Genomic DNA, 25,578 nt, shown 5'->3' with positions numbered 1-25,578 from the left:
TATCTAACCCGTGCGGTACCTGCCTTAGGAATGTTTGATGGGACAGTGCAGAGGGAGCTTTTCTCTGTATCTAACCCGTGCAGTACCTGCCCTGGGAGTGTTTGATGGGACAGTGTAGAGGGAGCATTACTCTATATCTAACCCGTGCTGTGCCTGCCTTGGGAGTGTTTGATGGGACAGTGTAGAGGGAGCTTTACTCTGTATCTAACCCGTGCAGTACCTGCCTTGGGAGTGTTTGGTGGGACAGTGTAGAGGGAGCTTCACTCTGTATCTAAGCGTGTTGTTCCTGCCCTGGGAGTTTTTGATGTGCTGGTTTAAAGAGAGCTTTACTCTATCGATTCTCTAGCAATCCTTGACAGATTGCAAGTCCGCGGATTCAGCGCATACACAGTGCAGACGGAAACATGCAACTTGCGGGGCCTCTACCAAGGCCTAAGTTGTTGATACGGAGACCATGATTTCAGATCCATTATCTTTGCTTGATGTAATCCTTCACTCCTGTGTATAAGACAGTGAGTCTCACGGCCTAAAATGCATTCAAATCTCAGTAAGAATACCCAGAATAGACTTTAATTGTCTTTTATTTGCTTCATTTTTCTAAGGTGTACCCAGATATCTGCAGACCAACATTCATCCACATGTGAATCCCTCCTCTGCATTATTCAAATCACGGGAACACTTTTGTTTAATCTACCGAGGTTCAGTATTGAAACATGCCAGGAGATCCAGGCATGTTTTGATAAAGCAGACTGACAATGAGTTCAGTGGGGAAATTTAGCAAACAACAGGCCGATTTTAATATGATAAGGCAGGATCTGTCCAAAGTGGGCTGGGAACAGCTACTTGACAACCCTCTGTCTCAGTCCCAAACTAATCTCACTGCCCTGCTCTCTCCTGTTAGCCCTTTATCAACCCCAACGTAATCCCAGTGCCCCGCTCTCTCCCCATAGCCCTGTATCAGTCCACAGCCTAATCCCACTGCCGCGCTCTCTCCCCATAGCCCTGTATCAATCAGCAAACTAATCCCACTGCCCCGCTTTCTCCCCATAGCCCTGTATCAATCACCAAACTAATCCCACTGCCCCGCTCTCTCCCCATAGACCTGTATCAATCCCAAACTAATCCCACTGCCTCGCTCTCCCCCCATAGCTCTATCTTGATCCCAAACTAATCCCACTGCCCTGCTCTCCCCCATAGCCCTGAAACAATCCCAAACTAATCCCACTGCCCCACTCTCTCCCCATAGCCCTGCATCAATCCCAAAATTTTCCCAATGCCTCTCTCTCTCCAGATAGCCCTGCATCAATTCCAAACTAGGACAAATAAAATTAGAGAGTTAATTGCGTGGCTCAAAGACTGGTGTGGTAGAAATGGGTTTTGCTTCCTGGGCCACTGGCACCAGTACTGGGGCAGGAGGGAGCTGTTCCGTTGGGACGGGTTTCACTTGGCCAGTGCTGGGACTAGAGTCCTTGCGGATCATATAACTAGGGCTGTAGAGAGGGCTTGAAACTAACTAGCGGGGGGGGAGGTTCCTAGAGAGCAAATAAAAAAATGACAACAGAGAAGGTCATAGACTTAGGTAGCAGTGGGGAAATTAAAAACCAGAGCGTGTCAGGAAGGGGCAGAAGATATGGAGTAAAAGGTAAAGTAATAAAAAGGGCAATAGCAGGAAATAAGTGTCACAAAACATCTTTGAAAGTTCTCTATCTGAATGCACGTAGCATTCGTAACAAAATAGATGAGTTAATGGCACAAATAAGTACATATGGGTATGATCTTGTGGCCATTACAGAAACATGGCTGCAGGGTGACAATGCCTGGGAATTAAACATACCAGGTTATTTAACGATCAGGAAGGACAGGCAGGAAGGAAGGGGAGGTGGGGTGGCTATGTTAATAAAGGAAGGAATCACTGTAATACAGAGAAATGATATTGGGTCAAAAGATCAGGATAATGAAACAGTTTGGGTGGAGGTAAGGAATAATAAGGGGAAAAAACATTAGTGGGCGTAGTCTATAGGCCTCCGAACAGTGGCAACTCTGTTGGACGGAGTATCAATCAGGAAATAGTTGAGGCTTGTAATAAGGGAACATCTATAATTATGGGGGATTTCAACTATCATATTAATTGGGCAAATCAAATTGGGCAGAGCAGCCTTGAGGATGAGTTCATTGAATGTATTAGGGATGGGTTTCTTGAGCAGTATGTAACTGAACCGACCAGGGGGCAAGTAACCTTAGATCTGGTCCTGTGTAACGAGACGGGATTAATTAAAAATGTCCTAGTAAAGGATCCCCTTGGAATGAGTGACCATAACATGGTTGAATTCCATATTCAATTAGAGGGTGAGAAGGTTGGATCTCAAACAAGCGTGCTAAGCTTGAATAAAGGAGACTATGAAGGTATGAGAGCGGAATTGAGTAGAGTGGATTGGGAAAATAGATTAAAGGGTAAGACGATACATGATCAGTGGTGTACATTCAATGAGTTATTTTACAACTTCCAAAAAATATATATTCCACTGAGAAGAAAAGGGTGTAAAAGAAAAGACAGCCATCCGTGGCTAAGTAAAGAAATTAAGGATGGTATTTGACTAAAAACAAGGGCATATAAGGTAGCCAAATCTAGTGGGAGGGTAGAGGATTGGGAAAACTTTAAAAGACAGCAAAAAATAACAAAAAGATTGATCAAGAAAGGGAAGATAGATTATGAAAGTAAATTAGCAAAAAATATAAAAACAGATAGTAAGAGTTTTTACAGGTATATAAAAAGAAAAAGGGTGGCTAAAGTAAATGTTGGTCCCTTAGAGGATGAGACCGGGAAATTAATGGTGGGAAATATGGAGATGGCAAAAACACTGAATGAATATTTTACATCAGTCTTTACAGTAGAAGACACTAAGAATATCCCAACACTGGACAAACAGGGGGCTAAAGGGGGGGAGGAGCTAAACACGATCAAAATCACTAAGGAAGTGGTACTCGTAAAATAATGGGACTCAAGGCGGATAAATCACCTGGACCTGATGGCTTACATCCGAGGGTCTTGAGGGAAGTGGCGGTAGGGATTGTGGATGCATTGATAATAATTTTCCAAAACTCCCTGGACTCGGCAAAGGTCCCAGCAGACTGAAAAACTGCTAATGTAACACACTTATTTAAAAAGGGCAGTAGACAGAAGGCTGGAAACTATAGACCGGTTAGCCTAACATCTGTGGTAGGTAAAATTTTGGAGTCCATTATTAATGAGATAGTAACAGGACATTTGGATAATCATAATTTAATAGGACAAAGTCAGCATGGTTTTATGAAGGGGAAGTCATGTTTGACAAATTTGCTGGAGTTCTTTGAGGAAATAACGTATAGGGTGGATAAAGGGGAACCAGTGCACGTAGTATATTTAGTCTTCCAAAAGGCATTTGACAAGGTGCCACACAGAAGATTATTGCTTAAGATAGTAAATCACGGGATTGGGGGTAATATTCTGGCATGGATAGATGATTGGCTATCTAAGAGAAGGCAGAGATTTGGGATAAATGGTTAATTCTCAGACTGGCAATCAGTAACTAGTGGTGTTCCGCAGGGGTCAGTGCTGGGTCCCCAACTCTTTACAATCTATATTAACGATTTGGAGGAGGGGACCGAGTGTAACATATCAAAGTTTGCAGATGACACTAAGATGGGAGGGAAAGTAGTGAGTGAGGAGGACATAATAAACCTGCAAGGGGACATCGACAGGCAAAGTAAGTGGGCAGAGATTTGGCAGATGGATTACAATACTGGAAAGTGTGAGGTTATGCACTTTGGTAGGAAAAATCGTAGAGCAAGTTATTACCTTAATGGCAAGAAACCTGAATGTACTGAAGTACAAAGGGATCTGGGGGTCCTGGTGCACGAAACTCAAAAGGTTAGTATGCAGGTGCAGCAAGTGATTAAGAAGGCCAATGGAATGTTGGCTTTCATTGCTAGGGGGATAGTATATAAAAATAGGGAGGTATTGCTTCAGTTGTACAAGGTATTGGTGAGGCCGCACGTGGAATACTGCGTACAGTTTTGGTGTCCGTACTTAAGAAAGGACATACTTGCTCTCGAGTCAGTACAAAGAAGGTTCACTCGGTTAATCCCGGGGATGAGGGGATGGACATATGAGGAGAGGTTGAGTAGATTGGGACTCTACTCATTGGAGTTCAAAGAATGAGAGGCGATCTTATTGAAACATATAAGATTGTGAAGGGGTCGGATCGGGTGGATGCGGGGAAGATGTTCCCGATGATGGGTGAAACTAGAACTAGGGGGCATAGTCTTAGAATAAGGGGCTGCTCTTTCAAAACTGAGATGAGGAGGAACTACTTCACTCAGAGGGTGGTAGGTCCATGGAATATGCTGCCCCAAATAGCTGTAGAAGCTACATCATTACATAAATTTAAAACAGAAATAGACAGTTTCCTAGAAGTAAAGGGAATTAAGGGTTACGGGCAGCGGGCAGGAATTTGGACATGAGTCTAGGTTCGGATCAGTCATGGCCCTGTGGGTAGCGGAGCGGGCCCAGGGGCCGTGTCGCCTGATCCTGCTCCTATTTTGTGTGTCTAATTCTGTTAGATTCAGGAGATGGTTCTGTGATAGTGGATTGGCGGTTAGGATCAGATCAGCCATGATCTTATTGAATGGCGGAGCAGGCTCGAGGGGCCGATTGGCCTACTCCGGCTCCTATTTCTTATGTTCTTATGTTCTTATGTAAACTAATCTCTCTGCCTCACTCTCTGCCCATAGCCCTGTATCAATCACCAACTAATCCCACTGCCCCGCTTTCTACCCATAGCCCTGTATCAATCACAAACTATTTCCACTGCCCTGCTCTCTCCCCATAGCCCTGTGTTATATCCAAACAAATCCCACTGCCCGCTTTCTCCCCATAGCCCTGTGTTATATCCAAACAAATCCCACTGCCCGCTTTCTCCCCATAGCCCTGTGTCATATCCAAACTAATCCCACTGCCCCGCGCTCTCCCCATAGCCCTGTATCAATCCACAACTTAAGCCCACTGTCCTGCTTTCTCCCCATAGCCCTGTGTTATTTCCAAACATATCCGACTGCCCCGCTCTCTCCCCATAGCCCTGTATCAATCCCCAATGTAAGCCCACTGCCCCGCTTTCTCCCCATAGCCCTGTGTTATATCCAAACAAATCCCACTGCCCCGCTCTCTCCCCATAGCCCTGTATCAATCCCCAACGTAAGCCCACTGCCCCGCTTTCTCCCCATAGCCCTGTGTTATATCCAAACTAATCCCACTGCACCGCTATCTCCTCGTAGCCCTGTATCAATCCCAAACTAGTCCCACTGCCCTGCTCTCTCCTCTAGCCCTGTATCAAACACAAACTAATCCCACTGCCACGCTCACGCCCCATAGCCCCGGATCAATCCCAAGCTTATCCCGCTCCTGATCACTATCCAGTGACCTCTGTGTTAGAGAGAGGGGAAATCAGCCAGGATTCCTGCTCCTGATCACTGTCCAGTGACCCCTGAGTTAGAGAGATGGGAAATCAGACAGGGTTCCTGCTCCTGATCACTGCCCAGTGACCCCTGGGTTAGAGAGAGGGGAAATCAGCCAGTGTTCCTGCTCCTGATCACTGCCCAGTGACCCCTGGGTTAGAGAGAGGGGAAATCCGCCAGGGTTCCTGCTCCTGATCACTGCCCAGTGACTCCTGGGTTAGAGAGAGAGGGAAATCAGCCAGGGTTCCTGCTCCTGATCACTGACCAGTGACCCCTGGGTTAGAGAGAGGGGCAATCAGCCAGGGTTCCTGCTCCTGATCACTGCCCAGTGACTCCTGGGTTAGAGAGAGAGGGAAATCAGCCAGGGTTCCTGCTCCTGATCACTGTCCAGTGACCCCTGAGTTAGAGAGAGGGGAAATCAGCCAGGGTTCCTGCTCCTGATCACTGTCAAGTAACACCTGGGTTAGAGATAGAGGGGAAATCAGCCAGGGTTCATGCTCCCGATCTATGTCAAGTGACGCCTGGGTTATAGATAGAGGGGAAATCAGCAAGGGTTTGTGCTCCTGATCACTGTCCAGTGATCCCTGGGTTAGTGCGAGGGGAAATCAGCCAGGGGTCCTGCTCCTGATCACTGCCCAGTGATCCCTGGGTTAGTGAGAGGGGAAATCAGCCAGGGTTCCTGCTCCTGATCACTGCCCTGTGACCCCTGGGTTAGAGAGAGAAGGAAATCAGCCAGGGTTCCTGCTCCTGATCACAGCCCAGTGACCCCTGGTTAGAGAGAGAGGGAAATCAGTGAGGGTTCATGCTCCTGTTCACTGCCAAGTGACACCTGGGTTAGAGAGAGAAGGAAATCAGCCAGGGTTCCTGCTCCTGATCACAGCCCAGTGACCCCTGGTTAGAGAGAGAGGGAAATCAGTGAGGGTTCATGCTCCTGTTCACTGCCAAGTGACACCTGGGTTAGAGAGCGAGGGGAAATCAGCCTGGGTTCCTGCTCCTGATCACTGTCCAGTGACCCCTGTGTTAGAGAGAGAGGGGAAATCAGCCAGGGTTCCAGTTCCTGATCATTGCCCAGTGACCCCTGGGTTAGAGAGAGGGGAAATCAGCCAGGATTCATGCTCCGGATCACTGTCCAGTGACCCCTGGGTTACAGAGAGAGGGGAAATCAGCCAGGGTTCCTGCTCCTGATCACAGTCCAGTGACCCCTGGTTTAGAGAGACAGGTGATATCAGCCAGGGTTCCTGCTCCTGGTCACAGCCCAGTGACCCCTGGGTTAGAGAGAGAGGGGAAATCAGCCAGGGTTCATGCTCCTGATCACTATCCAGTGACCCCTGTGTTAGAGAGTGGGGAAATCAGCCAGGGTTCCTGCTCCTGATCATTGTCCAGTGACCCCTGGGTTAGAGAGAGACGGAAATCAGCCAGGGTTCCTGCTCCTGATCACTGCCCAGTGACTCCTGGGTTAGAGAGAGAGGGAAACCAGACAGGTTTCCTGCTCCTGATCACTGCCCAGTCACCCCTGGGTTAGAGATAAAGGGGAAATCAGCCAGGGTTCGTGCTCCCGGTCACTGCCCAGTGACCCCTGAGTTAGAGAGAGGGGAAATCAGCCAGGGTTCGTGCTCCTGATCACTGCCCAGTGACCCCTGGGTTAGAGAGAGGGGAAATCAGCCAGGGTTCCACCTCCTGATCACTGTCCAGTGACCCCTGGGTTAGAGAGAGGGGAAATCAGCTAGGGTTCCTGCTCCTGATCACTGTCCAGTGAGCCCTGGGTTAGAGAGAGGGGAAATCAGCCAGGATTCGTGCTCCTGATCACTGTCCAGTGACCCTGGGTTAGAGAGGGGGGAAATCGGCCCGGGTTCCAGCTCCTGATCACTATCCAGTGACCCCTGAGTTAGAGAGAGGGGGAACCAGCCAGGGTTCATGCTCCTGATCACTGCCCAGTGACCCCTTGTTTAGAGAGAGAGAGGGAAGTCAGCCAGGGTTCATGCTCCTGATCACAGTCCAGTGACCCCGGAGTTAGATCGAGGGGGAACCAGCCAGAGTTCCTGCTCGTGATCACTGTGCAGTGACACCTGGTTTAGAGAGAGAGGGGAATCAGCCAGGGTTCCTGCTCCTGATCACTGCCCAGTGACCCCTGGGTTAGAGAGAGGGGAAATCAGCCAGGGTTCCTGCTCCTGATCACTGCCCAGTGACCCCTGGTTTAGAGAGAGGGGGAAATCAGCCGGGGTTCCTGCTCCTGATCACATTCCAGTGACCCCTGGGTTAGAGAGACAGGTGAAATCAGCCAGGGTTCCTGCTCCTGATCACAGTGCAGTGACCACTGGGTTAAAGAGAGAGGGGAGATCAGGCAGGGTTCATGCTCCTGATCACTATCCAGTGACCCCTGGGCTAGAGAGAGGGGAAATCAGCCAGGGTTGCTGCTCCTGATCACTGCCCAATGACCCCTGAGTTAGAGAGAGGGGGAATCAGCCAGGGTTCCTGCTCCTGATCGCTGCCCAGTGACCCCTGAGTTAGAGAGAGGGGAAAGGAGCCAGGGTTCCTGCTCCTGATCACTGTCCAGTGATAACTGGGTTAGAGAGAGAGGGGAAATCAGCCAGGGTTCCTGCTCCTGATCATTGTCCAGTGACCCCTGGGTTAGAGAGAGGGGAAATCAGCCAGGGTTCCAGCTCGTGATCACTATCCAGTGACTCCTGAGTTAGATCGAGGGGGAACCAGCCAGGGTTCCTGCTCGTGATCACTGTGCAGTGACCCCTGGGTTAGAGAGAGATGGGAATCAGCCAGGGTTCCTGCTCCTGATCACTGCCCAGTGACCCCTGGGTTAGAGAGAGGGGGAATCAGCCAGGATTCCTGCTCCCTGTCCAGTGACCCCTGGGTTAGAGAGAGGGGAAATCAGCCCGGGTTCCAGCTCCTGATCACTATCCAGTGATCCCTGAGTTAGAGAGAGTGGGAACCAGCCAGGGTTCATACTCCTGATCATTGTCCAGTGACCCCTGGGTTAGAGAGAGGGGAGCTCAGCCAGGGTTCGTGCTCCTGATCACTGTCCAGTGAGCCCTGGGTTTGAGAGAGAGGGGAGATCAGCCAGGGTTCACGCTCCTGATCACTATCTAGTGACTCCTGGGTTAGAGAGAGGGGAAATCAGCCAGGTTTCCTGCTCCTGATCGCTATCCAGTGACCCCTGGGTTAGAGAGAGAGGGAAATCAGCCAGGGTTCATGCTCCTGATCACTATCCAGTGACCCCTGGGTTAGTGAGTGGGGAAATCAGCCAGGGTTCCTGCTCCTGATCACTGCCCAGTGACCCCTGGGTTAGAGAGAGAGGGAAATCAGCCAGGGTTCATGCTCCTGATCACTGTCCAGTGACCCCTGGGTTAGAGAGAGGGGAAATCAGCCTGGGTTCCTGCTCCTGATCACTGCCCAGTGACCCCTGGGTTAGAGAGACATGTGAAATCAGCCAGGGTTCCTGCTCCTGATCACAGTCCAGTGACCCCTGTGTTAGAGAGAAACACACAGAAACACAGAAACCCCACAGTGCAGATAGAGGCCATTTTGGCCCATCGAGCCTGCACCGACACATAACCCACCCGATCCCCGTAACCCCATGTATTTAACCTCCCTAACACTAAGGGTCAATTTATCATAGCCAATCATCCTAACCCGCACATCGTTGGACTGTGGGAGGAAACCGGAGCACCCGGAGAAAACCCACGCAAACACGGGGAGAATGTGCAAACCCCACACAGACAGTCACCCGAGGCCGGATTCGAATCAGGATCCCTGGTGCTGTGAGGCAACAGTGCTATCCACTATGCCACCGTGCCGCCCGGAGAGAGGGGATTTCAGCCAGGGTTCATGCTCCTGATCACTGCCCAGTGACCCCTGGGTTAGAGAGAGAGGGAAATCAGCCAGGGTTCCTGCTCCTGATCACTATCCAGTGACCCCTTGGTTAGAGAGAGGTTAAATCAGCCAGGGTTCCTGCTCCTGATCACAGTCCAGTGACCCCTGGGTTAGAGAGAGAGGCGAAATCAGCCAGGGTTCCTGCTCCTGATCACAGTCCAGTGAGCCCTGGGTTAGAGAGAGAGGGGAAATCAGCCAGGGTTCATGCTCCTGATCACTGCCCAGTGACCTCTGGGTTACAGAGAGAGGGAAATCAGCCAGGGTTATTTAAATCATGTTGCGAGAAAGGGAAATAGTTTGTGCCCCAGTTTGTACCTCAGAGTCTGAGAGACGGAGGGAGCGGCAACAGAAAAAGAGGAAACAACATCTCCAAAAACTGATCCCAGCTCATCTCCAAGGCTGGGGATAGATAACCTCGCTGCCTTCTTAGGAAGTTTAACCACTTTATTCACTTTCTGATTGGAGCTCCGTTTGGAATTAGACTTTAGTTTGTCGGATGTTTAACGACAGCATTGAAGGGGGAAAGAGAAACTTGGAGCAACTTCTTCTGTCAAAGCTGCAGTGAGACTTGAAAGAATTTAAAGATTTTTAATGAACATTTCACCAAAAATGAGTGTAAGAAACACTTTCTCCCCCTAAGTTTCGAGCATGATTTTGGAAGAGACTGAAGCAAAAGCCAATTTTCCCCTCATCTAAACAAGTTTCAACCAGGTCTTGAAGTCCAAACGCTCTGAAATGGTTAAAATGTTTTCAAATTGAAATATATCAAGATTTGATTTTGAGTGATTGCCTGAAGTGAGTAGCTTTACACAAACATGCAATCATGGTGTTGAGGAGGGGGAAGGTAGGGGAGGATTTGTAGGAGTTACATATTACTTTTTAATGACTTTTTAAAAATATACCATTAAGACATTTAGGAAGAGAACCAAGAAAGGGGAAAAACACAAACCATTTTATAATGTCTGTCATTCGATAGTCCTAACAAGTCGCAGGAATAACGTAAATATAGATATCCTCTTATACATTTAGTGGAGTGTTAATTGAAGCAAGAGTTATGTAATGATGTATAAAAATTGCCGGAAGCTAATTTAGAAGAAACCACTCTTTGTTTATTGAGAGAGACACAGAAAATACTTTGATTAAAGTGATAACGTACACTTCGATTTGGTTTGAATGTTTGAAATAGGAGATTAAAATTTGTGAGTATAATGAAGTTTGTATCCTGCTTTTAATTGCGAAGTACCTAAAATAATTCAACACTCCTTGTGACAAGAGCAGGGATTAATATTGTGGAGAATGTTTGAGAGAAAAACATTAGAAGCGAAATTGGTAAATTATAAATCTTTATGTCAACATATCAGTAAACATTTGCAAGTCAGTCTGACTGGTTTTGCTGTCCAAGAAGAAAAACAATTGTTTTTTTCTGTTAAGTCATAGCTTTGCCTGCTTTTTGTTTATAATTCAGTGACACAAATTGTGTGTATATTTGTAAATTGTAAAGTAACAGCAATAAATCACATTTCTGTGACATTCTTTATGCCTTAAACGATTCAATTTGTGGCTCGGAATCTAGAAGCTTCTTTACCTGAAAGGTTTGAATGGTTAAAGTTGTTCTCAGCTATCAAAAGCTTTTTGCGACATTCCTGCATTGTGGAACAGTATGATGTCTTTGCAGAGACAGGAATCGCATGGTTGAATGGAGGTTTTTCTGATCTGTTGCATCCTGTGTAGATCAGAAACAGGTAAAGGTGTTCATAGTAAACAGCCCAAGACAATGAAATGCTGAAAAATTGTCTGGCCAATGTCAGAGATTTCAAGCACAGGACATGTGGAATATACAAAACCCCATAGCCCTGCATCAATCCCAAACTAATGCCACTGCCCCGCTCTCTCCCGATAGCCCTGTATCAATCCCAAACTTTTCCCAATGCCTCGCTCTCTCCCGATAGGCCTGTATCAATCCCAAACTAATCCCACTGCCCCGATCTCTCCCGATAGCCCTGTATCAATCCCAAACTAATCCCACTGCCCTGCTTTCTCCCCATAGCCCTGTATCAATCCCAAACAAATCCCACTGCCCCGCTCTCTCCCCATCGCCCTGTATCAAACCCCAATGTAAGCCCACTGCCCTGCTTTCTCCCCATAGCCCTGTGTTATATCCAAACAAATCCCACTGCCCCGCTCTCCACATAGCCCTGTATCATTCTCCAAACTAATCCCACTGCCCCGCTCTCTATCCATAGCCCTGTATCAATCCCCAAACTAATCCCACTGCGCCGCTCTCTCCCCATAGTCCTGTATCAATCCGAAACTAATCACACTGCCGCGCTCTCTCCCCTTAGCCCTGTATCAATCCCAAACTAATGCCACTGCCCCGCTCTCTCCAGATAGCCCTGTATCAATCCCAAACTTTTCCCAATGCCTCGCTCTCTCCCAATAGCCCTGTATCAATCCCAAACTAATACCACTGCCCCGCTCTCTCCCGATAACCCTGTATCAATCCCGAATTAATCACACTGCCCCGATCTCTCCCAATAGCCCTGTATCAATCCCAAACTAATCCCACTGCCCCGCTCTACCCCATAGCCCTGTAACAATCCCAAAATAATCCAACTGCCCCGCTCTCTCCCCATAGACCTGTATCAATCCCAAACTAATCACACTGCCCCGCTCTCTCCCCAAAGCCCTGTATCAATCCAAACTAATCACACTGCCCCACTCTCACCCCATAGCCCTGTATCAATCCCAAAACTAATCCGCCTGCCCGCTCTCTCCCCATAGCCCTGTATCAATCCCCAAACTAATCACACTGCCCCGCTGTCTCCCCATAGCCCTGTATCAATCCCCAAAATAATCCCACTGCCCCGCTCACTCCACATAGCCCTGTATCAATCCGAAACTAATCCCACTGCCCCGCTCACTCCCGAGTGCCCTGTATAAATCCTAAACTAATCCCACTGTCCCGCTCTCTCCCGATAGCCCTGTATCAATCGCAAACTAATCCCAATGACCCGCTCTGTCCCCATAGCCCTGTATCAATGCCAAACTAATCACGCTGCCCCAGTTTCTCCCAATAGCCCTGTATCAATCCCAAACTATTCCCAATGCCTCGCTCTCTCCCGATTGCCCTGTATCAATCCCAAACTAATCACACTGCCCCACTGTCTCCCCATAGCCCTGTATCAATCCCAAACTAATCACACTGCCCCGCTCTCACCCCATAGCCCTGTATCAATCCCCAAACTAATCCCACTGCCCCACTCTCTCCCCAGAGCTCTGTATCAATCCCAAACTAATCACACTGCCCCACTGTCTCCCCATAGCCCTGTATCAATCCCAAACTAATGACACTGCCCTGCTCTCACCCCATAGCCCTGTATCAATCCCCAAACTAATCCCACTGCCCCACTTTCTCCACATAGCTCTGTATCAATCCCAAACTAATCCCACTGCCCTGCTCTCTCCCCATAGTCCTGTATCAATCCCAAACAAATAACACTGCCCCGCTCTCTCCCCATAGCCCTGTATCAATCCCAAACTAATCCCACTGCCCCGCTCTCTCCCCATAGCCCTGTATCAATCCCTAAATAATCACACTGCCCCAATCCCTCCCGATAGTCCTGTATCAATCCCAAACTATTCCCAATGCCCCGCTCTCTCCCGAAAGCCCTGTATCAATCTCAAACTAATCCCACTGCCCCGATCTCTCCTCATAGCCCTGTATCAATCCGAAACTAATCCCAATGCCCCGCTCTCTCCCCACAGCCCTGTTTCAATCCCCAAACTAATGTGGAAGTACAGTTTCTCATTTCGACATAAAATGGCTTCCTGAGCATAGAACGAAATCCATTTAAAATTTAAAATGGCCAACAGCATGATTCACTAATCATGTTTCAAGGGAACGAGATAATTTAGGAATGCTATATACATACTCCTTGTTTGTGATAAGCTTAACAAGGAGCCTCCTTTACGAAACAAACAGCCAAGGACATGATAAGGTAAACATCAGCCCACAGGCCCAGTTGGTACAGTGAGAGAACAGAGGGAACAGAGAGATCCCATAATAAAGGATTAGTTAATCTTATCCCAAGGTATTTCCGTTCATTATTCTAACGCAGCCCGGAATACGTTGTTTCAATAATTCGCAAGGTCTGTGCCTTTGTAATCAGTTATGATTCAATACTATGTCATGTGGCATAGAAAGCCTGTTTTGCTTCTGTACTGTATAAATATACTACAACTCCTGTATTACGTGGAAGAGGTCTGATGTAGCCCTTGTCTACACAAATCTTCCCTTGCAAGCAAATAAAGCCTGTTGTTAACGATACTTTGTGTTTAAGAGTCTTACTCGGGAGTCGAGACTTCGACAGTATAACTTGGAGGTTCCACCGAGATCGCTTGCTGCCTTTCGGTAAATCACGGACAAGGGCATCGTGAATCTCTAATGACAGATCTTGAATGGCCACAGTGATTTTTTCACATAAAAGAATTTCTCATTCGATATTATGTTGGTGTGGTCTGTTTCTTCCGACGGGAGTACTGCGATCTAGTTAAGACTCATGTTTTAGAGTTGAGTTGAATTCTGTAACATTTGCTTCTTTTATTGTTGACCACTGAAGGGAGGAGAATACTGACAACTCAAGTCTTTAAAGAAAAAGTATCGGGCAAAGAAGGCAAAAGGAAAGTCGACAGGGCTGAGTCGCAGACAGATAAGGTACCAAATTAAAACTGCAGTATCAAGGGTGGGTCCCTTGATCAAGGGTGGGTCCCTTGATCAAGGGTGGGTCCCTTGAGCCGGGGCTGAGTCCCGCGGCAGAAAGTATCATTTGAGAATTGTCACTGTAATTTTTTAAGATCTGTATTATCAGGCTCAGGATTTTTCTCCGTTGAGATACCTTCTACGAGGGTTCAAGCCCCTCGCAATAAAGCATAAGGATTCTATATTGTTTTCCATTTTTGTTGACTATTGACAACATTAAGACAGAAAACTCTCACATAAAGTATAAGTTAAACGTTAAGGACTCAGCTTGTAGTGGCGTACAACGCAAACTGAGAATTGGCTATTTGTTTAGTTTAAAGTATAAGATAAATGTCTGAATATTTGGTCTGTTTGCCTGTTTGGGCAGCTGCATTGCTTATCTTTTCTTTGACGGTTGTTATTACTTGTTATTTTTCATCACTTGTGGTCCTTTGGACAGTCAGTAATAATCGTGAGGGGGTAAGGGGTGAAACTTGCGATCTAGAAGAAGAGAGCCTAGTTTTAAAAAAAAACACACCAAACAAACTAAGATGGGAGCTGCACAGAGCAAGATCCCAGAAAAGGGAACTCCCGCTTCTTATGTCTTTACCTACTATGGTCAGATATCCACAAATGATTTACCTAAGTGGGCTAGATGGACAAAGAAAGATAGACACCCTTTCCCCGTGGATGGTACATTCAATCTAGATAGAATCACGTGTCTAGAAAACTGCCTAGCAGGCAGAGACCCACGTAGAAGGGGTGCAAAATCAATAAATTGGTCTGCCTTCTCAGACTGGAAAAGGGAAGCAGAAAAACGTAAAGAGCGCAGCATATTAACTAGCAAAATTGAGAACAAAAATAAGAAAAGAGATCTAATGAATAAATTGACTAAACAAGAAGAGATTACACTAATGCCTTTAAGACAAATCCCGAAGCCCACCGCCCCTCCTTGTGAATATCCTCCCCTTCCCACGACTCATTCCAGTAATGACGAGGATGAGGGATGGTTCAGAAGACCAGCCCCACCTCCTGACTACGAAGCACAACAACCAGCCGCACCAGCTGCTGAACCACCTGACCCCGGTGCTGCAAGGCAGGAGAACAGACCCAACACTAGGTCTGTGACTGCCAGTCAATCAAACCAAGGAGGAGCTGAACGAATTGGTGCTTTTCCATGCAGACGTTTCCCCAATGTCCACAATGTTGACGGAGCTCCAGTCGCTGTCCACCGCTCATGGACAGCTGGTGAGCTTAGGACAATAATTCATGAATTACCCGATCCCACAGAGAACTTAGAAAAGGCAATTAATGAACTCAAAAGTATCATTATCTGCCACCAGCCCACCATTGTGGATGTTGACCAGCTATTTAGAGCTTGGTTAAAAGATACCAAATACCGCCTTTTGACGGAAGGCGTAGGCCAGGATAGGTTTCAGCTTTTCGAAAACCATAGAACAAATCAAGGCTGGAATCCAGAAACCTTACCTGATGATGCATTCTGGACTGAATTGTACAGAATAATGCATGTCAAATTCCATAAAAAGGATGAATTGGACAAAGATAATTGAGACAACTCACAAAAGGGATGAAGACGTTGAGGATTATATGGAAATAATGGAAGCGGTTATGGGACAGCATTCGGGTATGACAAAAGAAAATGATCAAATCCCTTTAATTAATGCCCTTGTAAACGGCCTCAGAACAGAACTTAAGGAACCGTTGACTTTAGTTTGCCTTGACTGGAGACATAAACCCATTCCTGAATTGACACAAATCTTGAAAGGAATACAGGAAAGGAATAAAGATCAAAAGAATAAAGTTTCTTTGTTAATGGAGCAAGCAACTTCTCCAGCCCCGACCGCCCAGACTACTATTTACTACCAGGGTCAGAACAGGGGACGAGGTAGAGGATATAACAGAGGTAGATTCAGAGGCAGGGGTAGAGGTGGTGGTGGCAGGGGCCACTGGAACGGAGGAGGAAATACAAGCACATGTTTTAATTGTGGTCTGATTGACCACTGGAAAGCCAATTGCCCTTACCCAACACCGCACAATCAAGGTTGGGAAGGTACACCCAACAATATGAGTACCCAAGCTCAGCTTCACAATCGTCCGCAGGCAAATTTCACTACAGGGAATCCTTGGGAAACTCAAAATACGGGAGTGCAAAATTATTCAGCATGACGCAGCCCCAGACGTTAACCACCTCCTGCAGTTACCCTTAGTGTCAGTAAATGCTAGAGAGGAGCCATATCTGTCTATACAAATGCAGGGCAAGAGCGTTCTCTTTCTCGTCGACACAGGAGCTACTCGTTCCATATTGACAAAGCAATATGCCAGAGGAACCCCGTGTACTGAACAGAATGTCTCATGTATAGGGCTCTCCGGATCTTCACAAACTATGACGTGGTCGCAACCACGAGAGATACAAGCAGATAATTCCCATGGCCAACATGTCTTTCTCCTATCAGAGGAAACCCCTATGAATCTCTTGGGAAGAGATTTGTTGTGCAAAATGCAAGCAACAATAATTTGCTCAGAGAAGGGATTACAGGTGTATATACCTACTGACAGATGCACCATGTATCCCTTACGCGAATGCTCCCCTCAAGTTATCCCACGGGAGACGGAGCAACTGCTCGATCAGATCCCACCACAGGTATGGTCCAGTCACACAAATGAAGTTGGCAAAATGCTAACTGCTCAGCCATACAAGATCACATTAAAGCCAGCCGTTCGATTGCCCCGTAGACCGCAGTACCCGATCTCAGCAGCAGCTGAACAAGGAATTCAGCCTGTCATTAACTCTTTGTTGGAGCAAGGAATAATTGTCCCAACCCAGAGTCAATGCAACACTCCAATTTTTCCAGTAGAAAAGAAAGAAAGTGGAAGGTGGAGACTTGTGCAGGATCTTAGAGCAGTGAACGAATCAGTATTACCCGTTTATCCAGTTGTGCCAAATCCTGCCACTATCCTGACCAGTATTCCCTATCCACCAAGATTCGCAATTCCTGTTCGCATTTACATTCAAAGGAACACAGTACACTTGGACGAGACTCCCGCAGGGCTACACAGAAAGCCCCACAATTTTTTCACAAAGCCTGAAACGCGATTTAGAAGACATACACTTTACCGGAGGGTCCACGCTTATCCAATACATCGATGATTTGCTGATAGCTTCACCTGACGCACAGTTATGCCAGACTGACTCGCTTATCATGCTACGCACCCTAGCGGCAAAAGGACATAGGATATCACGTTCTAAGCTGCAGTTTGTGTCAGAGACAGTACAATATTTGGGACATGAACTTTGATGCAAGAAAGAATTAAAGCCATTTGTGAGGCACCCTTGCCTACTACTAAACAGCAATTGAAACATTTTCTCGGCATGTCAGGATACTGTAGGCAATGGATCATGGGATATTCAGATCTGGTACGCCCACTGCTAGATATCTCCGCACCCACAGGGGAAGATCCTCTCGTCTGGAGTAAAAAGGCAGAAGACGCCTTTGAAAATGTTAAACAAGCCCTTACATCAGCTCCAGCATTAGGGCTACCAGACTATCAGAAACAGTTTAACCTTTTCGTCCATCATAAATCGGGTTTTGCTCAATCTGTCCTGACTCAATCCCACGGGGATAAACAGCGACCCTTAGCGTATTTCAGTACTCAATTAGATCCCGTTGCACGTGGGTTGCCTGGATGCCTGCCAATTCTAGCTGCTGCCTATTACGCTGTACAACAGGCTCAAGGCATCACGCTTAATCACCGAACTGTTTTGTTTGTACCACATTCAGTGGAAGTACTGTTATCAAAATACGCCACTCAGCATCTAACATCAGCCCGTAGCAGCAAATGTGAGGTTGAACTGTTATCCAACTCCAATCTCATAATTCAAAGATGTTCAGTTTTGAATCCAGCCACGCTGCTACCCACAGAAGAGGACGGTATCCCACACTGCTGTGACACGGTTACCCAGTTGGCTACTAAGCCCCGAACAGATTTATCTGGAACTCCTGTTCCTAATAGTGACTTGGTATTCTACGTAGATGGATCGGCCCTTAGGGATGATAAAGGATCACCTAGGGCTGGGTATGCCGTTTCTGATGATCATTCAGTCATGGAGGCGCTCTCACTACCTCAATCATTTTCAGCGCAACAAGCAGAACTCTTCGCTCTTACCAGAGCTTGTATATTGGCTACTGATCAAACTGTTAACATTTATACCGACTCCAGGTATGCTTTTGGAGTTGCTCACGATTATGGACAGATCTGGAAATTAAGGGGATTTCTAACTTCCTCAGGATCAACTATTAAGAATGCCGAGCAAATCAATAATCTTTTAAAGGCTCTAGTGTGCCCCACTAAGATTTCAGTTATTAAATGTCAGGCTCATACAGACAGTCAGGATCAGATATCCTTGGGTAACGAGCGATCAGATAGAGCTGCTAAATCAGCCGCTCTGTCAGATACAGGGCCACTGGTCTCAGCCTTTGTTTTGCGTCAACAGAAATCAGATAATGACCCACCTTCTATTAATGATGTTTTAGCCTTTCAGCCACAGGCTAACCCGGACGAAGTGTTAGCTTGGGCAAGGGATTTTTGTTTTAAAACGCCTGAAGGAGTATGGGTTCACCATGACGGCCGCATGGTGGCTCCAAAATCTTTACTTCCATGGATTGCCCGATGCGTTCATGTGTTCACGCATGCGGACAAAGGGGGGATGGCAGACTATATTAATCAAACATGGTATGCACCAGGTATTTCGGCAATTGCAAAACAAATCAGTGAAAGGTGCACCATTTGCCAGGAAATGAATCCAGGCAAGACAGAGAAGGTACAAGCTGCCTCCCACCCAAATCCACCAGGCCCTTTCGTACATTTACAAATGGATTTTATTGAATTACCTCCATGTTTAGGATTTAAGTATGTGTTAGTAATTATAGGTATGTTTTCAAGATGGGTTGAAGCTTTCCCATGTAAAAAGAATGATGCTGTAACAGTAGCAAAGTGCTTGTTAAAAGAAGTCATACCCAGGTTTGGAATACCTATGCAGCTTTCAAGCGACAGAGGATCGCATTTCACTGGAGCAATTATAAAAGAACTATGTAAAGCTTTGCAGATTAACCAGCATTTTCACTGCAGTTATCATCCACAATCCGCAGGACTGGTGGAAAGACATAATGGAGTGCTGAAGAATAAACTTTCTAAACTTTGCAATGAAACTGGACTTAAATGGGTCGAACTATTACCCTTAGCATTGATGATAATGCGAGCAGCAACTAACAGGACAAATGGACTGTCTCCATATGAGATTGTTATGGGACGACCCCTAAGGCTGCCATTCTCAGCACCATTTACGGTGAAACAAATGGACATTCATAAAATGGACGAGACTATGCTAAACTATTGCATTGCATTAACTAAATGTATTTCCAGCTTTCACCAACAGGTAAAAGAAGCTCAAACGAGTCCAGCAGAGGGAAAGTGCCACGACTTGAAACCAGGAGATGACGTCTACGTGAAGGTTTTTAAAAGGAAGAACGGTCTACAACCACGCTTCGAAGGACCATATCAAGTGCTCCTGACTACAAACACAGCCGTAAAAGTCAAGGAAAGATCTTCCTGGATTCACGCATCCCACTGCAAGAAGGCACCGAATAGAGACAATTGAATTTTGAAAGACTCTAACAATGAAGACGTTACTTATATTTTGTATACTAATCAGACTACTGAGTCTAATATGCCAAGGAGATGGGGAAAGATCCCGAAAGAAACGAGAATTACACGTGAATACCTACCTGTATTGATGGTTGACCTTGTCTAAGATCGTCTTTCGTTTTTGTTTATTCTTAGTGTTTGGGCGTGTATTCTTGTAGGGGTTGAATTGTGTTTGATTTGATTTCAGGTTTATGTCTCTGTGAAGTTCTGCAGCTTATGTTAGCCTGCAGTGTTCTAATTTCCCTGCAGGCTAATATAAGCTGCAGAACTTCACAAAGACATAAACCTGAAATCAAATCAAACACAATTCAACCCCTACAAGAATACACGCCCAAACACTAAGAATAAACAAAAACGAAAGACGATCTTAGATAAGGTCAACCATCAATACAGGTATATCTCGAGGATGGTTCAAAACAGAAGTCGGTATCCTTGGCTAAAATCTAAATTTGGTATGAGGACCGAAAAAAAAGGGTTAATTTCAGTTATGTTGTCCTTGTAAGGACAAAAGGGAAGAATGTGGAAGTACAGTTTCTCACTTAGACACAACATGGCTTCCTGGGCATAGACTAAAAACTGAAATGGCCGACAGCATGATTCACTAACCAGTCTCTAGGGGATGAGACAAGTTAGGAATGCTACATACGTACTCCTTATCTATTATAAGCTTACAAAGAGCCTCATTCACCAAACAATTAGCCAAGGACATGATAAGTTAAACATTGGCCTACAGGTCCAGCTGGTATAGTGAGGGAACAGAAGGAACAGAGGGATCCCATAATAAAGGATTAGTTAATATTATCCCGAGGTATTTCTGTTTGCTATTCTAACGCAGCCCGGAATACGCTGTTTCAATAATTCGCAAGGTCTGTGCCTTTGTAATCAAGTATGATTCCATACTATGTCATGTAGCATAGAAAGCTTGGTTTGTTTCTATACTGTATAAATATGAACAACTTCTTTATTTCTTTGAAGAGGTCTGATGTAGCCCTTGACTACACAACTCTTCCCTTGCAAGCAAATAAAGCCTGTCTATAACGATACATTGTGTTTAAAGAGTCTTACTTGGCAGTCGAGACTTCGACACCCCCAGTCTCTCTCTCTCTCTCTCTTCCCCCCAGCCTCTCTCTCTCACTCCCCCATCTCTCTCTCTTCCCCTCAGTCTCTCTCTCTCTCTCTTCCCTCAGTCTCTCTCTCTCTCTTCCCCCCAGTCTCTCTCTCTGTCTTCCCCCCAGTCTCTCCCTCCCCAGTCTCTCTCTCTCTCTCCCCCTGAGTCTCTCTCTCTCTCTCCCCCCGTCTCTCTCTCTCCCCCTGCCTCTCTCTCTCCCCATCTCTCTCTCTCTCTCCCCCCCCGTGTCTCTCTCTCCCCCCCAGTCTCTCTCTCTCTCTCCCCCCGTCTCTCTCTCTCCCCCCCAGTCTCTCTCTCTCTCTCTCTCTTTCCCCCAGTCTCTCTCTCTCTCTTCCCCCCCGGTCTCTCTCTCTCTCTTCCCCCCCAGTCTCTCTCTCTCTCTCCCCCCTGTCTCTCTCTCTCTCTCTCCCCCCGGTCTCTCTCTCTCTCTCTCCCCCCCAGTCTCTCTCTCTCTCTCCCCCATCTCTCTCTCGCTCTCTCCCCCCAGTCTCTCTCTCTCTCTCCCTCCCCCCAGTCTCTCTCTCTCCCCCCGCAGTCTCTCTCTCTCTGCCCCCCAGTCTCTCTCTCTCTCCCCCCCGTCTCTCTCTGCTCCCCTCAGTCTCTCTCTCTCTCTCTTCCAACAACAACATGCCCTCAAAGAACCCTCGGCACCGCTTGGCACTCCAGCTAGTTTGTAATAAAACAGTACTAGCAAAATTAATGGGACTAAAAGTCGATAAATCCCAAGGACCGGATGACCTACATCCTAGGGTTTTGAAAGAGGTGGCCATTGGGATAGTGGACGCATTGGCTGTCATCTTCCAAAATTCTATAGCTTCTGGAACGGTTCCTGCAGATTGGAGGATAGCAAATGTAACCCCGCTATTTAAGAAAGGAGGGAGAGAGAAAATGGGGAACTACAGACCTGTTAGCTTCACATCAGTAGTTGGGAAAATGCTGGAATCTATTATAAAGGATGCAATAACTGGGCACTTAGAAACTAATAGTAAGATTGGGCAGAGTCAACATGGATTTATGAAAGGGAAATCCTGTTGACAAACCTATTGGAGTTCTTTGAGGATGTAACTAGTGGAGTAGACAAAGGGGAACCGGTAGATGTGGTGTATCTGGATTTTCAGAAGGCCTTCGATAAGGTCCCACACAAGAGGTTGGTGAACAAAATTAGGGCACATGGAATTGGGGGCAATATACTAGCATGGATTGAGAATTGGTTAACAGACAGAAAACAAAGAGTAGGGATAAATGGGTCTTTTTCAGGATGGCTGGCTGTGACTAGTGGGGTGCCGCAAGGATCGGTACTTCGGCCCCAGCTATTCACAATCTAGATCAATGATTTGGATGAGGGGACCAAATGTAACATTTCCAAATTTGCTGATGATACAAAGCTAGGTGGCAGTGTCAGTTGTGAAGAGGATGTGAAGAGGCTTCAAGGGGATCTTGACAGGCTCAGTGAGTGGGCGAGAACATGGCAGATGGAATATAATGTGGATAAATTTGAAGTTATTCACTTTGGTAGAAAAAACAGAAAGGCAGAATATTTCCTAAATGGTGAAAGATTGGGGAATGCAGATGATCAAAGGGACCTGGCTGTCCTTGTATATCAGTCACTGAAAGTGAATGTGCAGGTGCAGCAAGACATTAGGAAGGCAAATGGTATGCTGGCCTTCATTACAAGAGGATTTGAGTACAGGAGTAAAGCAGTCTTACTCCAATTATATAGGGCCTTGGTGAGACCACACCTGGAGTACTGTGTACAATTTTGGTCTCCTTACCTAAGGAAGGGTATACTTGCCATAGAGGGAGTGCAACGAAGGTTCACGAGATTGATTCCTGGGATGGCGGGACTGTCGTATGAGAAGAGATTGAGTAAACTAGGCCTGTATTCTCTTGAATTCAGAAGAATGAGAGGGAATCTCATTGAAGCATACAAAATTATTACAGGGCTTGATAGGGATGGATGCTGGAAGAATGTTTCCCTTGGCTGGGGTGTCTAGAACCAGGGGCCACAGCCTCAGGATAAAGGGTAAGCCATTCAGGACTGAGGTGAGAAGACATTTCTTCACACAGATGGTGGTGAATCTTTGGAATTCTCTACCCCAGAGGGCTGTGGAGGCTCAGTTATTGGGTATATTCAAAACAGAAGTCGATAGATTTCTGACTAGTAAGGGCATCAAGGGATATGGTGATACGGGCCGGTGAATGGAGTTGAGACCGAAGATCAGCCATGATCTCATTGAATGTCGGAGCAGGCTCGAAGGGCCGAATGGCCTACTCCTGCTCCTGTTTCTTATGTTCTTAAACCCTTATAAATCACTGGTTACGCACCAGCTGGAGTATTGTGTCCAGTTCTGGGAACCACACTTTAGGAAGGATGTCAAGGCCTTGGAGAGGGTGCAGAGGAAATTTACCAGGATGGTTCCAGGGATGAGGGACTTCAGTTGTGTGGAAAGACTGGAGAAGCAGGGATTGTTATCCTTAGAGCAGAAGGTTAAGGAGAGATTTAATAGAGGCGTTCAAAATCATGAAGGGTTTCGATAGAGTAAATAAAGAGAAACTGTTTCCAGTGGCAGGGGGGTCGGTAACCAAAGGACACAGATATAAGGTCATTGACAAAAGAACCAGAGGCGAGGTGAGGAGAATGTTTATTACGCAGCGAGTTGTTGTGATCTAGAATGCGCTGCCTGAAAGGGTGGTGGAAGCAGATTCAATAGTAGCTTTCAAAAGAGAATTGGATCGGTACTTTAAGGGGAAAAATTTGCAGGGATATGAGGGGAGTGGGATTAATTGGAGAGCTCTTTCAAAGACTTCAAGGGTTAAGTTATGAGGAGAGAATACACAAACTAGGGTTGTATTCCCTAGAATTTAGAAGGTTAAGGGGCGATCTCATCGAAGTTTTCAGGATATTAAGGGGAACAAATAGGGTAGATAGAGAGAAACTATTTCCGCTGGTTAGGGATTCTAGGACTGGGGGCATGGTCTAAAAATTAGAGCCAGACCTTTCAGGAGTGAAATTAGGAAACACTAGTACACACAAAGGGTGGTAGAAGTTTTGAACTCTCTTCCGCAAACGGCAATTGATGCTGGATCAATCGTTCATTTTAAAATCGGAGACTGATAGATTTTTGTTAACCAAAGGTATTAAGGGATATGGGCCAAAGGCGGCTATATGGAGTGAGGCTGCAGACCAGCCATGATCTTATTGAATGGCGGAGCAGGCTCGAGGGACTGAATGGCCTCCTCCTGCACTGCATAGAAACATAGAAGATAGGAGCAGGAGTAGGCCATTCGACCCCTCGAGCCTGCTCCGCCATTCAATGAGATCATGGCTGATCATCCAAACTCGACCCGGTCCCTGCCTTCTCCCCATATCCCTTGATCCCTTTAGCCTTAAGAAATATATGTAACTCCTTCTTGAATATATTTAATGAATTGGCCTCTACTGCCTTCTGTGGTAGAGAATTCCACAGGTTCACCACTCTCTGGGTGAAGAAATTCCTCCTCATTTCTGTCCTAAATGGCTTACCCCTTATCCTTGGACCGTGACCCCTGGTTCTGGATTTCCCGACCATCGGGAACATCCTTCCTGCATTTAGTCTGTCCAGTCCTGTCAGAATTTTATAAGTTTCAATGAGATCCCCTCTCATTCTTCTAAATTCCAGCGAGTACAAGCCCAATCGACCCAATCTCTCCTCATACGTCATTCCTGCCATCCCAAGTATCAGTCTGGCGAATCTTCGCTGCACTCCCTCCATGGCAAGAACATCCTTCCTCAGATAAGGCGACCAAAACTGCACACAATACTCAAGGTGTGGTCTCACCAAGGCCCTGTCCAACTGCAGCAAGACATCCTTGTTCCTGTACTCAAACCCTCTCGCTACAAAGGCCAACATACCATTTGCCTTTTTAACCGCCTGCTGCACCTGCATGCTTTCCTTCAGCGACTGGTGCACAAGAACACCCAGGTCTCGTTGCACTTCCCCTTCTCCCAATCTATTGCCGTTCAGATAATAATCCGACTTCCTGTTTTTGCCACCAAAGTGGATAACCTCGCATTTACCACATTATACTGCATCTGCCCAATCCTCCAACCTATCCAAATCATACTGGAGTTTCTCGGCATTCTCCTCACAGCACACACGCCCACCCTGCTTTGTGTCATCTGCAAACTTGGAGATATTACATCTAGTTCTCTCGTCTAGATCATTAATATATATTGTGAATAGCTGGGGCCCAAGGACCGATCCCTGCGATATCGCTCTATAATTCTTTAAAATAGGCTTTGCTGACTCAGGAAACCTTACTTGCTTTGCTGTTTTTTGGCTGACTAAAATAAAAGGTTTTTTTTGGTTGCATGCAGGTATTTAATTGAGTTAGTTCAGGCTTGCTGTCAGTCCTGGCACTGGTCCCGCCCCTTCCTGCACGTCATTGGCTGACACCGCTGTCAATCGACACCACGAGGGGGAGGGGAGGGTGATTGACAGATGACGATTGCTAGAAGCGCCTGCCCGCGCTGTGATTGGTGGGCGTGTCCGGGCGCGGCCCACGTGGGGGAGTCAAAGGCTGGCTGGAGCGCATGCGCAGCCCGCCTCACACCGTTCGGATGCTTTTCAAA

The 25,578-nt window shown here is 46.7% G+C and overlaps 1 long non-coding RNA gene across 2 annotated transcripts in view; it reads left to right on the top strand.

Moving 5' to 3' along the window:
- The window catches only part of LOC147093867 (uncharacterized), a 41,540-nt gene extending 21,517 nt beyond the window's left edge, over positions 1 to 20,023 (top strand). The window contains exons 2-3 of one of the 2 annotated variants that reach the window (XR_015074729.1): positions 13,995 to 14,089; positions 19,556 to 20,023. This is a non-coding gene — a long non-coding RNA (uncharacterized LOC147093867). The remainder of the gene's footprint in view (positions 1 to 13,994; positions 14,090 to 19,555) is intronic. The other variant, XR_015074728.1, reaches the window with a different exon arrangement.
- The last annotated feature ends 5,555 nt before the right edge of the window (positions 20,024 to 25,578 follow it).

Source organism: Somniosus microcephalus, unplaced genomic scaffold (assembly GCF_052327205.1).
Source record: "Somniosus microcephalus isolate GS21.2 unplaced genomic scaffold, FLI_Smic_1.0 unresolved_chr1, whole genome shotgun sequence".
NCBI lineage: Eukaryota > Metazoa > Chordata > Chondrichthyes > Squaliformes > Somniosidae > Somniosus > Somniosus microcephalus.
The sequence above is the reverse complement of the archived record's forward strand: the minus strand, read 5'-3'. Positions and strand labels throughout refer to the sequence as shown.